The 13,919-nt window shown below is 42.9% G+C and overlaps 1 protein-coding gene across 5 annotated transcripts in view; it reads left to right on the top strand.

The window, feature by feature from the left end:
* Positions 1 to 1,234: 1,234 nt before the first annotated feature.
* Positions 1,235 to 13,919, top strand: part of meak7 (MTOR associated protein, eak-7 homolog) — a 106,178-nt gene continuing 93,493 nt past the window's right edge. For 4 of the 5 annotated variants that reach the window (XM_059993172.1, XM_059993171.1, XM_059993170.1 and 1 more), the window contains exons 1-2: positions 1,245 to 1,360; positions 10,690 to 10,846. The gene's annotated coding sequence lies outside the window, so the exon portion shown is untranslated. Of the gene's footprint in view, positions 1,361 to 10,689; positions 10,847 to 13,919 lie in introns of all 5 variants that reach the window. The other variant, XM_059993168.1, reaches the window with a different exon arrangement.

Here is a 13,919-nt window from a genome sequence, read left to right as displayed (position 1 = left end):
CCGCTGTCTACACTTACCGCATTGTTTTTTACTTGACATTTCTCACTGAGCATTTTTAAAACTCGAATATTTTGCTGTACTTCAAAAGATCGGTTGTTGTATTATGTTTGTTTTAAAAACACCTCGTTGCTACTGTTATGTTTTGTGACTTCAAAACATTAAACTAATTCAAAGAAAGACATGGGAGCCTTATGCTCCGAACTTTGTTCCTTACTTTGAACGAGGCATACACTTATCACGTGGTAGCATTATGACGTGTGCAACTCACGTAATTTAATACATTATTTAAATATTTACAAAATTACTCAAATATTAAATACACAACATCAAATGTTGCAGACTTAGTCTGCACAAGACTTCCCCAAACATCAATGACATCTTTAAAAGGCAGTGCCTCAGTACATCCATCAACCTTCACTAACAGGAATATGCCCTCTACTCATGACAGGTTGCGTACTCCTTATCTGAAATTCAATAATTTGAAAACCTCCGAAATCTTATTTTTTGAGCGCTGACATGATGTCCCAAATTCAAAAAAAAATTACAAGGCATCACATACAGTTCTGGAATGACCTCACGTAAGTATTGAACAGAAGTTCACGAAAAGAAGAAAAACACTGCTTAAAGCGAAAAATTAAGATTTCGATTGTGCATTGAATGAGTTAATTCGTCAGCGTCGGAGTGAACACATGCCGCTTAACGGAATGCTGATCATGAAACAAGCAAAGATCTATCACGACGAAGTGAAACTTTAAGGAAATTGTTTCATGCACAAAATTATTTAAAATATTATATCCCACTCTTCTCGCCGTAGCTGCTGTAGAACGGGCGGCCGTTTGGAATCGATGCCGCATATGCAGCGCCAGAACCCGGTAACAGACGCAGTCGGGGAGTTGTAACGCACAGCTACCGCTGTAAACTGAGAGGCTGCGGGGCAGGAATCCTCTCCCAGACCACTGGCGTCAGTGGGAATGCACCAGTTATATGAACTAAACTACTCTCTAACCAGGTGTCAGTGTGAGATGAGTGTACAATGCCAGGCTCAACTAGAACACCTCGAGGCAAAGACCGTCTCTAAATATTTGTGGAAAAACTATCCCTATCGCTGTAACATGAACTCACTAAGCCCTGTGTCTGAGCAGAGCGGAACTACTAGTCTTCCCGACGGAAAGTCCCTGATTTTCAATGGGATTGTAACGCTTTCCATCCGTTGGATTGGTCGCTGTTGATGTCAATTTCCGTAGTGACGTGAGCTGTCAGGTTGTGGAACCAACAGCGGTCGCCGATGGTTCTTCACGATACCCCCGTGCTTGCACTGACTGCCTAAAGAATTACACGGGCAGGCGAAAGTACTGGCACCGTAAGTGTGTTTAATGTACATTTCAGGAGCGCGAAGTTGTAAGTAATGTCTAACCCTGGTGGAGGAGTTTCACTGATTGCATGCGTCTTTCATTGTCAAGTTTTTAAGTTAATATAAAACGTTTGCTTATGTTCTGCATAATCTACCGTTCGTAAACCCGAGTTCCCCCAAAAGTTTACAACACTCGTCAGTTCTTGAGCCAACAGTGTCACCGCCTGTGTTCAGGTTAGCTGATAGCGATAGGGGTCATAGAGAACTACAGCACAGAATCAGGCCTTTCAGCCCATCTAGTCCACGCCGAACTATTATCCTGCTTATTTCTATCGACCTGCACCTGGACCATAGTCCTCTATACCCCTCCCACCCTTGTACTTATCCAAACTTCTCTTAAATGTTGACTCCAGTCTCCATTCACCACTTCTGCTGGCAGCCGGCCCCACACTCTCAGCACCCTCTGAGTGAAGGACATCCCCCTCATGTTCCCCTTAAACATTTCAGCTGACACTGTGGTCTCGCTCAACCTCAGTGGAGAAAGCCTGCTTGCATTTGCACTGTCTGTACTCTTCATAACATCACCCACTCTTCTGGCTGCTGCAATCAGGAAGAAGGTACAGGAAATGTCAGGACCCACACCCCCAGGTTCAGGAACCCCTCAATCAACAGGCTCTTGAACCAGAGGGGATAACTTCACTTGCCCCATTGCTGAACGGTTCCCACAACCTATGTTTGACCCTTCGAGGGTCTTCCTCTCATGTTCTTGATGTTCATTGTTTATTATTATTTTGTGTGCATTTTTTTCTTTTTGTATTTACACACACAGTTTGTTGTCCTTTGCACATTGGTTTATGACTGTCCTGTTGGGTGCTGTCTTTCCACCAGCATGTTGTGTGTGCTGCTTGAATTTCCAGCATCTGCAGACTTCCTCGTGTTCGCACTTTCATTGATTCTATTGTGTTTCTTGGATTTACTGTGTATGTTCACAAGAAAACAAATCTGAGGGTTGTACATGGCGACTCATGTACTCTGATAATAGATTTACTTTGAACTTTGAAATGATTGATGTACCTCGCATTTACCGCGTTACTGTGACTCCTCACTTGCCATCCTGCGGAAGTCCCTTTTACTCCAGTTTTCTTTCTGTCAACCAGTGTTTTAAAACCTCTGCAAATATATTACCCCCAACCCCATGTGCTTTAATTAGATTCAGATTTACCAAGACATCAGTCTGTGTAGACCCTCATGAACTCCATTTGGCCCATATCCTTCTAAACTTTTTCTATCCTTGTACTCATCCAAGTGCCTTTAAAACATTGTAATTGTACCTTCCTCTACAGCTTCTTCTAGTAGTTCATTCCATATACACTCCACCCTCTGTGGGGGCAAAATTGTCTTTTAGGCCATTTTTACCTCTTTCCCCTCACACCATAACACTTTGTCCTCTACCTTTAGACTCCCCTGCTCTAGGAAAAGGACCATCCATCTAATCAATGCCCTTCATGATATCATGTACCTGCGGTCACCCCTCAGCCTTCCTCTGCTCCAGAGAAAAACATTTCCAGCCTATCCAGCCTCTCCTCATGACTTAAACCCCCTAGCCCCAGAAACATTCTTATGAATATTTTCTGTACCTTTTTCCAATTTTTCACACTAAACTCTTATGTGAGACTTTATCAAAACCCCTCATGAAAATCCAGGTGGGTGCACCACATTCGTTGTTGTCCCTTCTTTATTCTCTCAGTTACATTTGCAAAAAGCTATGGCTGATTAGTCAAACTGAATTTCCCTTTCATAATCTATGTTCTCTTTGTCTATTTCCAATAATATTCCTGAGTATCCTGTTATCATAGTATTTATAATAGACTCTTTGGGCCAGCGGACTGTAGTTCACCACAAGTTCTATCTTTATTAAATAGTGCAGTTACATTACAGATTTAATTGCACGGCATAGCTGCTTGAAGCAACAATTGTAAGTGGAAAGCGGCCTGTGAGTGAGTGGGCCAGTGAAGGAGTGGAGCTTTGAGGCTTTGGCTCGAGAGGCTGTGATGAGAAGAGGCGGAGGATGAGCTTGTTCCCAGTTAGTCTTTACAATGCCTCCTGAGACGGTGATGTGCCTCTCCTGTGAGAGGTGGCAGTCTTAGGGGAACTCCCCTCTCCCGCAGAGTCACATCTGCCAGAAGTGCATGCGGCTGAGCGATCTGAAAGACTGTGTGAGGAATCTGGAGCAGCAGCTGGATGACCTTCGACTCATAAGGGAGAATGACACAGTCATAAATGAGAGCTACAGGGAGGTAGTTACACCTAGGCTGCAGGAAGCAGGTCGCTGGGTGACAGTCCGAGGGGGGAAAGCGAAGGAGAGTAGACGGGTAGTGCAGAGCACCCCTGTAGCCGTTCCCCTGAGTAATAAGTTTACCATCCTGGATGCTGTTGGTGAGGACGACTGACCAGGTGTGAGCCACGGTGGCAGGGCCTCTGGCACTGAGTCTGACCCTGTGGTGCAGAAGGATGGGATGGAGAAGAGGAGAGCTGTTGTCATTGGAGACTCTATACCAGGGGAGCAGACAGGAGATTTTGTGGACGTGAGAAGGAAACCGGGTGCATGACATCCTGGTACGAGAGGGAAAGCAACCAGAAGTCGTGATACATGTTAGGACCAACGACATAGGCAGGAAGAGGGATGAGGTCCTGAAGTGTGAGTTTCAGGAACTAGGCAGAAGGCTGAAGAACAGGACCTCAAGGGTGGTGTTCTCAAGATTGCTGTTAGTGCTATGTGATAGTGATGGTAAGAATTGGAGGAGATGGCAGTTGAATGCGTGGCTGAGGAGTTGGTGCAGGGGGCAGGGTTTTAGATATTTGGACCATTGGGATCTCTTCTGGGGAAGGTGGGACCTGTACAGATTGGATGGGTTGCACTTGAACTTGAGGGGGAGCAATATCCTTGCTGGTAGGTTTGCTAGCATGGTTCGGGAGGGTTTAAACTAATTTGCAGGGGGTGGGACCCGGAGTGATAGAGCAGTGAAAGAAGTGCATGGAGTAAAGCCAGATCTAACATATAGAGAGGCTTTGAGGAAAGAACAGCAGAATAAAGGGTGTAAAGGTAGTAAAGTAGAAGGGCTAAAGTGTGTGTACTTCAATGCAAGAAGCATCAGGAACAAAGGTGATGAACTGAGAGCTTGGATACATAGATGGAATTATGATGTAGTGGCCATTACGGAGACTTGGCTGGCACCAGAGTAGGAGTGGATTCTCAATATTCCTGGTTTTCAGTGCTTTAAAAAGGATAGGGGGGCGGGGAAGGGGAGGAGGGGTGGCATTACTGGTCAGGGATATTATTACAGCTGCAGAAAGGGTGGGTAATGTAACAGGATCCTCTTTTGAGTCAGTATGGGTGGAAGTCAGGAACAGGTAGGGAGCAGTTACTCTACTGGGGGTATTCTATAGACCCCCTGGTAGCAGCAGAGATACCGAGGAGCAGACTGGGAGGCAGATTTTGGAAAGGTGCAAAAATAACAGGGTTGTTATCATGGGTGACTTTAACTTCCCTAATATTGATTGGCACTTGATTAGTTCCAAAGGGTTAGATGGGGCAGAATTTGTTAAGTGTGTCCAGGATGGATTCCTGTCACAGTATGTTGACAGACCGACTAGGGGGAATGCCATACTAGATCTAGTATTAGGTAATGAACTGGGTCAGGTCACAGATCTGTCAGTGGTTGGGCATCTGGGGGACAGTGATCGCCGGTCCCTGACCTTTAGCATTATCATGGAAAGGGATAGGATCAGAGAGGACAGGAAAGTTTTTAATTGAGGAAGGGAAAGTTATGAGGCTATAAGGCTAGAACTTGCGGGTGTGAATTGGGTTGATGTTTTTGCAGGGAAATGTACTATGGACATGTGGTCGATGTTTAGGGATCTCTTGCAGGATGTTTGGGATATATTTGTCCCGGCGAGGAAGATAAAGAATGGTAGGGTGAAGGAACCATGGGTGACAAGTGAAGTGGAAAATCTAGTCAGGTAGAAGAAGGCAGCATACATAAGGTTTAGAAAGCAAGGATCAGCTAGGTCTATTGAGGAATATACGGTAGCAAGAAAGGAGCTTAAGAAGGGGCTGAGAAGAGCAAGAAGGGGTCATGAGAAGACCTTGGCGAGTAGGGCAAAGGAAAACCCCAAGGCATTCTTCGATTATGTGAAGAACAAAAGGATGACAGGAGTAAAGGTAGGACCAATTAGAGATAAAAGTGGGAAGATGTACCTGGAGGCTGTGGAAGTGAGCGAGGTCCTCAATGAATACTTCTCTTCGGTATTCACCAATGATGATGATGGTGAGGACAATATGAGTGAGGTTGATGTTCTGGAGCATGTTGATATTAAGGGAGAGGAGGTGTTGGAGTTGTTAAAATACATTAGGACGAATCAGTCCCCGGGGCCTGACGGAATATTCCTCAGTCTGCTCCACGAGGTGAGGGAAGAGATTGCTGAGCCTCTGTCTAGGATCTTTATGTCCTCGTTGTCCACGAGAATGGTACCGGAGGATTGGAGGGAGGCGAATGTTGCCCCCTTGTTCAAAAAAGGTAGTAGGGATAGTCTGGGTAATTATAGAGCAGTGAGCCTTACGTCTGTGGTGTGAAAGCTGTTGGAAAAGATTCTTAGAGATTGGATCTATGGGCATTTAGAGAATTATGGTCTGATCAGGGACAGTCAGCATGGCTTTGTGAAGGGCAGATCATGCCTAACAAGCCTGATAGAGTTCTTTGAGGAGGTGACCAGGCATATAGATGAGGGTAGTGCAGTGGATGTGATCTACATGGATTTTAGTAAGGCATTTGACAAGGTTCCACATGGTAGGCTTATTCAGAAAGTCAGAAGGCACAGGATCCAGGGAAGTTTGGCCGGGTGGATTCAGAATTGACTTGCCTGCAGAAGGCAGAGGGTTGTGGTGGAGGGAGTACATTCAGATCGGAGGGTTGTGACTAGTGGTGTCCCACAAGGATCTGTTCTGGGACCTCTATTTTTTGTGATTTTTATTAACGACCTGGATGTGGGGGTAGAAGGGTGGGTTGGCAAGCTTGCAGATGACACAAAGGTTGGTGGTGTTGTAGATAGTGTAGAGGATTGTCGAAGATTGCAGAGAGACATTGATAGGATGCAGAAGTGGGCTGAGCAGTGGCAGATGGAGTTCAACCCGGAGAAGTGTGAGGTGGTACACTTTGGAAGAACAAACTCCAAGGCAGAGTACAAAGTAAATGGCAGGATACTTGGTAGGGTGGAGGAGCAGAGGGATCTGGGTGTACATGTCCACAGATCCCTGAAAGTTGCCTCACAGGTAGATAGGGTAGTTAAGAAAGCTTATGGGGTATTAACTTTCATAAGTCGAGGGATAGAGTTTAAGAGACGCGATGTAATGATGCAGCTCTATAAAACTCTAGTTAGGCCACACTTGGAGTACTGTGTCCAGTTCTGGTCGCCTCACTGTAGGAAGGATGTGGAAGCATTAGAAAGGGTACAGAGGAGATTTACCAGGATGCTGCCTGGTTTAGAGAGTATGGATTATGAACAGAGATTAAAGGAGCTAGTGTTTTACTCTTTGGAAAGAAGGAGGATGAGAGGAGACATGATAGAGGTGTACAAGATATTAAGAGGAATAGACAGAGTGGACAGCCAGCACCTCTTCCCCAGGGCACCACTGCTCAGTACAAGAGGACATGGCTTTAAGTTAAGGGGAGAGAAGTTCAAGGGGGATTTTAGAAGAAGGTTTTTCACTCAGAGAGTGGTTGGTGCGTGGAATGCACTGCCTGAGTCAGAGGTGGAGGCAGATACACTAGTGAAGTTTAAGAGACTACTAGACAGGTATATGGAGGAATTTAAGGTGGGTGGGGGGTTATATGTGAGGTAGGGTTTGAGGGTTGGCACAACATTGTGGGCTGAAGGGCCTGTAATGTGCCTGTACTATTCTATGTTCTATGTACATTTAGAAGGTGTTTAACCAGTTAAATCTGCAATCGGGGTCGGAACCTGAAACGTCGGCTACCCCTTTGTTTCTACAAAGGTAGTTCCACCTGCTGAGTTCTTCCAGCAGTTTATCTCTGATTCCTGCTTCTGTAGTTTCTCGTGCCACCATTGAGTTAGTCTTGGATGCATTGTTTAACCAGGTCTGCTGGGCTCGCTTTCTGTGAAAAACTTCACGTCTTCTGTGTTAATAAGTAGCTGAAGAAACTATGACCTGTTAACATCTGGATAAGAGTCTGTATGTATTTTACAAGGCAACAAATCAATATCAATGAATCGGCATGGCAGTGTAGTGGTTAGCATAATGCCTTACAAAACAGGCGAGTCTGGTTCAATTCCCACCTGTATGTTCTCCCCTTGACTGTCTCCTCCAGTTCTCCAGTTTCCTCCCACAGTCCAAAGACATTGATAGGTTAGTTGGTCATTAGGGAATCAATTCTGTGATTAGGCTAGGATTTAATTTGGGGATTGTTGGACAGTGTGTCTCGAGGGGCTGGAAGGGCCTATTCTCTGCTGAATCTCAATAGATAAATGAAAAATAAATATCTTCATTATTGGATTGGAAACTAGCTGTTTACTTTGATGGTTTCATCCCACACTTTCCTCAAAGTCACTGCATATTTGTGTCGAGAGGGGTCTGGAATACTTATGAGATATCAAAGGCTGAAGTAAAAAAACTTATCTGAAGGCCTATTAGTGTGAAGGGTTGTTTCTGGGGGTGGGGGGGAACAACTGTCTCTTTTGTAGTTATGTTATCCAGTTAATGTCTGGGGAAAGGAATGTTGGCCGGTATTGATAGTTAGTGAATTGGTACAGATTTCAGGATTCTGTTGATAATATGCATTGTGTTTTACTATGACATCTTGATCTATGTATGGACAAATATGGAGCTGAGAGTAAATCAGGTCATTTCCACCTCCCTCCTATTTCGGCTGTTTTATCCTCGTTTGTTTATCCAAACGAGTTTGGAGGCATGACCCTTACAGAAGTCAAAATGAGAAAAGCAAATGGTTATTGGTTGATAAGCAGGTGTTGAAAAGCTCTGTTAATGATACCTCCTGTTGTTTTGGTGAAGAGTGAACTAAATGAGTGGTGATTAGCTGGTTTAGATTTGTCTGGCTCTCTGAAGACAAGAACCTTTGAAGTCTTGTTGAATGCTGCATCAGAACAGGCTTATCTTGCCCATGCCTCTACTACAGAAAGGATGTTGTCAAAGTCTATAATTTTATCGTTCACTTTACTCACGAGTGGGAAAGCATTTGAGACCAGTTACTACGTACTTCAATCTGACAGTTGTTACCTTCAATACTTTGTAAAATAAAAATTAAAATGCACCTAAAATCTCATTTGAAACAGATAATTGTTAAATGTAAGAAGCAATGGAACAGTCATCAAGTTGGCAGGATCTGTGGAGATAGCACCGGTTTGTAATTTTAGTTTTGACCAATCATTATTAGATCTTGACAGCTGAATTACACAGTAACTGGATTGCATCAGTATATATTCTGAAAGATGTTCAAGTAATACATTGCCTGATCACCTTATCACAGTCAGGGTGATTAGCTTTCTATTATTGTACATGAATAACATGTTAGAAATTGTTACAATAATAGTAATAGTTGGGTTTGGAAGAGACTAAGTTGCAAGGTTCAGACCAGGTTTTGATTGGTTTTGAACAGATAGGCTTTCTGTCACATTGTAATTTTACACCCAAGGTGACCTCTAATTGTTGCTTCAGGCACACTGTTTAACAACATAAAGAGCCAGCATGCCGTATTTTTTTCCCCTGCTGGTAATCAATGGCACTGCCAATTTCAATAAATGCTGGAAAATCACAGCCACCGTTGTTAGCATCCAGGCTTTAGGTTTTGGGTTCCCATGGCAACAGTGTTCCACAATCTACTGATTGTGATCTAAAGAGGAGTAGACAGGGTATCTTCAATGAAGGGGTATCTTTGAAAACAGTAGTTAACTTCCAAGGTTGTGATTGAAGAGGCTCTAAGGAATCTGATTTGCAGTGTGAAGAACACCTCATTAAAGGTCTCTTACTGTCACAGAAGGAGGAAGGTCACGTATCTCAAGCTGAAAGGAAAGGAGACGACTATGTGAAGATGGGACTGTTCCTTCCCAGACTGGATACTTGAATCTAGCAGCTGATTGTTACTTTAAAATGTTGAGTCATATGGTTATACATCCCAGAAGTGGGCCTTGCCATGTCCATACCAACCATCCAGTACCCATCTTCACTAATCTCACTTTCCAGCAGTTGGTCTTTAGCCTTCTGAGCCTTGGTAATATTTCAAGTGATTGCCCAGTTCTTGTTACACATTGAGTGAGTCTCTGCCTCCACCATATTACCTTCCTGATACTAACTATTCTCTGGGTGAAAAATATTTCTTCCTCCGGTCTTTTCCAAGCTTTCTGATGCTTATCCTTTTAAGCCAGACATTCTAGTTTTAAATCTAGGCTCCCTGCATAGAACATTAGAGCATTGTGTCGGCCTTTAAACCTTGTACAATGTCTACTTCGATCTATGAAGAGATGAAAAGTGCTGGCCTTGCCAGTGTCACCAATATCTAGTAAATCGGTGTAAAAAGAATGAAATAATTACTTTTATGATTTTATTTAATTCTAGCAAAACAGCTTAAAAAGGGATAATGCAGGTCACAACTTTTAAATCTGCATGTTAAGATTTGGATGTATGGAAACTCCACTCTTTGAAAGTTTTCTCAGGGTGTGAGTTTTAATTGTCAAGGCCAGTATTTATTGCCAGTCTTAACAGTACAGTGAAAAGTTGGTGGTGATCCACCTTCTCGAATGCCTACTGTTACTTGTTGTGAAGGTCACTTACAATATTGCCTGGAACACAACCCAGCAGCAGTGAAGAATACATTTCTGACTTTGGGTGGTGTGTGCAGACGGTGTTGCCAAATACCCACTGCCCCTGTCCTAAATGGCAGAGATTGAATGTTTGGGAGATGCTGTCAAAGAAGCTTGGGTAAGTAACTGCAGTTTATTTCACAGAAGTTACAGAAAAAAGACATACTGGTAGAGGTAATGAAAGACTAGGATGGTAGATGGGATACCTATTAGCGGCTACTTCATGAGCATCACCAGGTAAGTGGGGAGTATTCTATCACACTGGTAATCAGGCTTCGGACTATTAGGAGCTGAATCTCTGAACCCAATCTCTGATCTGTCCAGATAATTGTTTCTGGAGTAACAGTAATGCTATTGAATGTCACAGTAGATTGACACTTGTTGTAATTGCCATTCTAACAACTAGATATTTGATGTGATTGCTGTCTTTTCTGCCCATTATCAAGGCACTATTCCTTTATCTTCTGATGGTTTTGCCTTGCTGAAAATAAAAATCAGAACTATAAAGGAATATGAACTACTAAATCAAAAGCAGAACATGATGGCAAAATGCACTGAAGATCAGTCAGAACCTGGGAACCAATTGAAAAGTTCTAATGTCAGGTAAGGAGCCTTAAATTTTTCTGTTTTCTGTCCTGATCTTGTCTCCCTTCCTGTAAAGCTATAGGAATGGACTGCGTTTGTTTATAGTTTCTAGCAAATAGAGCATTTTGTCTAATCTGAAAATAGCAAATGTTTGGTATTCAAACAAATTTCTCTGGTCTCTGTTTTCTTGATAATTATTCTCGAATAGTTATCTGCTAATATTGTCAAGAATTAATTTCAGTGAAATAAAACATTATATTTAAGTATGTATGACCACAAACATTTGCCGTTTGGAAGATGGCTCAGGGTGGGACAAACCTTAGCTCTTCTGTATTGTTGGGAGCTGACTGTGAGCACGTTCAGTGGTTGTTACCATGGTCTCAGAGCCGGGAAGTTATGGATTCAATCTTACCTTTGCCTTGGCCCTGAGATCAAAGCTTGAAATTTTGCATTAAGGTAGGCTATGTTGTTGAAAATCTGAATAAGTTTGCAACCCACTTTTGGAGGGTAAAATAGATCACACACCAGTTTCCTTTAATTTGAAACTGAACCACTCTACTGTTCTGACAAGACCAAATGTCAGGAAACAGTTTAATAAGCCGTTGTGGCATTTCTTAGGGCTCAGATGAACAGTAATGGACCATAGTAATTATCTACAAAGCAATGGTATCTAATTTCTGGAAGTATTTGGCTCTTTGGAATATCTTAAGGGTGCTATAAGAAAACGAACTACTATTTTTGGTGTTCTTAGAGTGGTCTGGGCAATTCCATAGGTTCAGTCGGAGATGCCCTTGCTGATAGTACCTTTGCTTCTGAATCAGCAAGTTCTAGTTTCAAATCTTTCACCAAGTACATGAGCACAGCAGTGTTGTTTAGCTGTCGAGCACAGAGCAGAAGGTGGCTCGTCGAAAGTTCTGTCCTCTGGCTGAGATTTAAACTAAGAGCCTGTCTCCTCTGTAACTTTGAGATAAAACGTTTGTGTGAGCCTATTTTGGGGGGATGGAGGACAGGTATTATTTATTGCATCCTGAACAGTATTTACCCCTTAAATTTGATTTTTTTTTGATGATAGAGGCTTAGAGCACTACAGGACAAAAATGGGCCTTTCAGCTCATCTAATCCATGTCTGTTGGGTTTCTGGTAACGTGTGCCCATCTGCTTGCATCTCGATGAAAGCCCTGCATACCTCCCTCATCTAAGTACTTATCCAACCTGCTCTGATATGTTACAAATGAACCTGCATCGCTTCCACTGGCAGCTCATTCTACACTCAGACCATCCTCTGAGTGAGTAGTTCCTCCTCAGATTAGTTCCCCTGAACCTATGAGCTTTAGTTCTAGCCTCACTCAATCTGAAGGGAAAAAATGCCCTACCAGAGATGGCAGATACTTGAGAAACTTTTAAATGATTCATAGATAAGCACATGGATGATAGAAAAATGGAAGGCTATGTAGGAGGGAAATGTTAGATTATTCTTGGAATAGGTTAAAAGGTTAGCACAGCGCTGTAGGCCGAGAGGCCTGTATTGTGCTGTCATGTTCTATGTTCTATATTCCCTGATCCCTGAGTTCAGCCACACATCTCAGTTCTTTACTGTTCACTGTGTAGTTCTTATCATGGTTTGTCCTCACAAAGTGCAACACCTCACACTCGTCTGCATTAAATTCCATCTGCCATTTTTCAAGCCATTTTTCCCAGCTGTGGATTATTCTGAAAGCTTTGATAGACCCCAATATTGGTGTCATCCACAAATTTGCTGGTACAGTTTACCACATTATCATTCAAATCATTAATATAGATGAAAAACAACAACAGACCTAACTCTGATTCCTGTTGCACGCCACTAGTCACTGCCCTCCAGTCAGAGAGGCAGCCATGTACTACCACCCTCTTGCTTCTCTCGCCAGTCCACCATTGAATGAAATTGACTACTTCATTCTGGTTGCCAAGCAATTTAACCTTCTGGACTTGCCTCCCATGCGGGACTTTGTAAAAAAACCTTGCTAAAATTTATGTGGACAATTTGCACTGCCTTTCCTTCATCAACCTTCTTGGAAAAACTCTTAAGATTGATTAGAGATGACCTGCTATAAACCACAATGATTGTCTGTAATAAGGTGCTGTCTATCTATACTTGTGTAATGTACTTTGGTAAAAGGAACAAATGTGTGGACCATTATTGAAATGGGGAGAAGTTTCAAACGTCAGAGATGCAAAGATCCTTGTGCAAGACTCCCAGAAAGTTAATTTACTGGTTGAGTCTTTGGTAAAGAAGGCAAATGCAATGTTGGCATTTATTTCAAGGAGAAAAGAATATAAGAGCAAGGGGATAATGCTGAGCCTTCATCAGACACTAGTCAGGCTGCATTTAAAGTATTGTCAATAATTTTGGGCCCAATATCTCAGAAAGGATGTATTGTCATTGGAGAGAGTCCAGAGGAAATTCATGAGGATGATTCTGGGAAAGAAAGGGTTAACATATGAGGAACGTTTGGCAGCTTTGGGCCTGTATTCACTAGAATTTAGAAAAATGAAGAGGGGTGGGTGGGATCTCATTGAAGCCTATCAAATATTGAAAGGACTAGATTGGGTGGATGTGGAGAGGATGTTTCCTAACGTCGGGGTATCCAGAACGACAGGGGTGACCCTTTAGAACAGAGGTAAGGAGGAATTTTTTTAATCAGAGAGTAGAAAGTCTGCGAAATGCTGTGCCACAGAATGCAGTGGAAGCCAAGTCCATGCAAATATTTAAGGCAGAAGTTGATAGTTTTCTGATCGGTTAGGGCATCAAAGAATATGGTGAGAAGGCAAGTATTTGGGGTTGAGTGGATCAGCCATGATGGATTGGTGGAGCAGACTTGATGGGCTGAATGGCCTAATTCTGCTCCCATGTCGTATAGCCTTACCCTGCCCCTTTTGAATACCTTCCAGTAATTTATACACAACAGATGTGATATCAGAATCAGAATCCAGTTTAGTATCAAACATGAGGAAATCTGCAGAGACTGGAAATCCAAGCAACACACACAAATTGCTGGAGGAACTCCACAGACTTGGCAGCACCTATGAAAAAGAGTAAACAGTCAATGTT

The sequence above is a fragment of the Hypanus sabinus genome, chromosome 17 (genome assembly GCF_030144855.1).
Source record: "Hypanus sabinus isolate sHypSab1 chromosome 17, sHypSab1.hap1, whole genome shotgun sequence".
NCBI lineage: Eukaryota > Metazoa > Chordata > Chondrichthyes > Myliobatiformes > Dasyatidae > Hypanus > Hypanus sabinus.
Note: the sequence above shows the minus strand (reverse complement) of the source record. Positions and strands in the feature narration are given on the sequence as shown.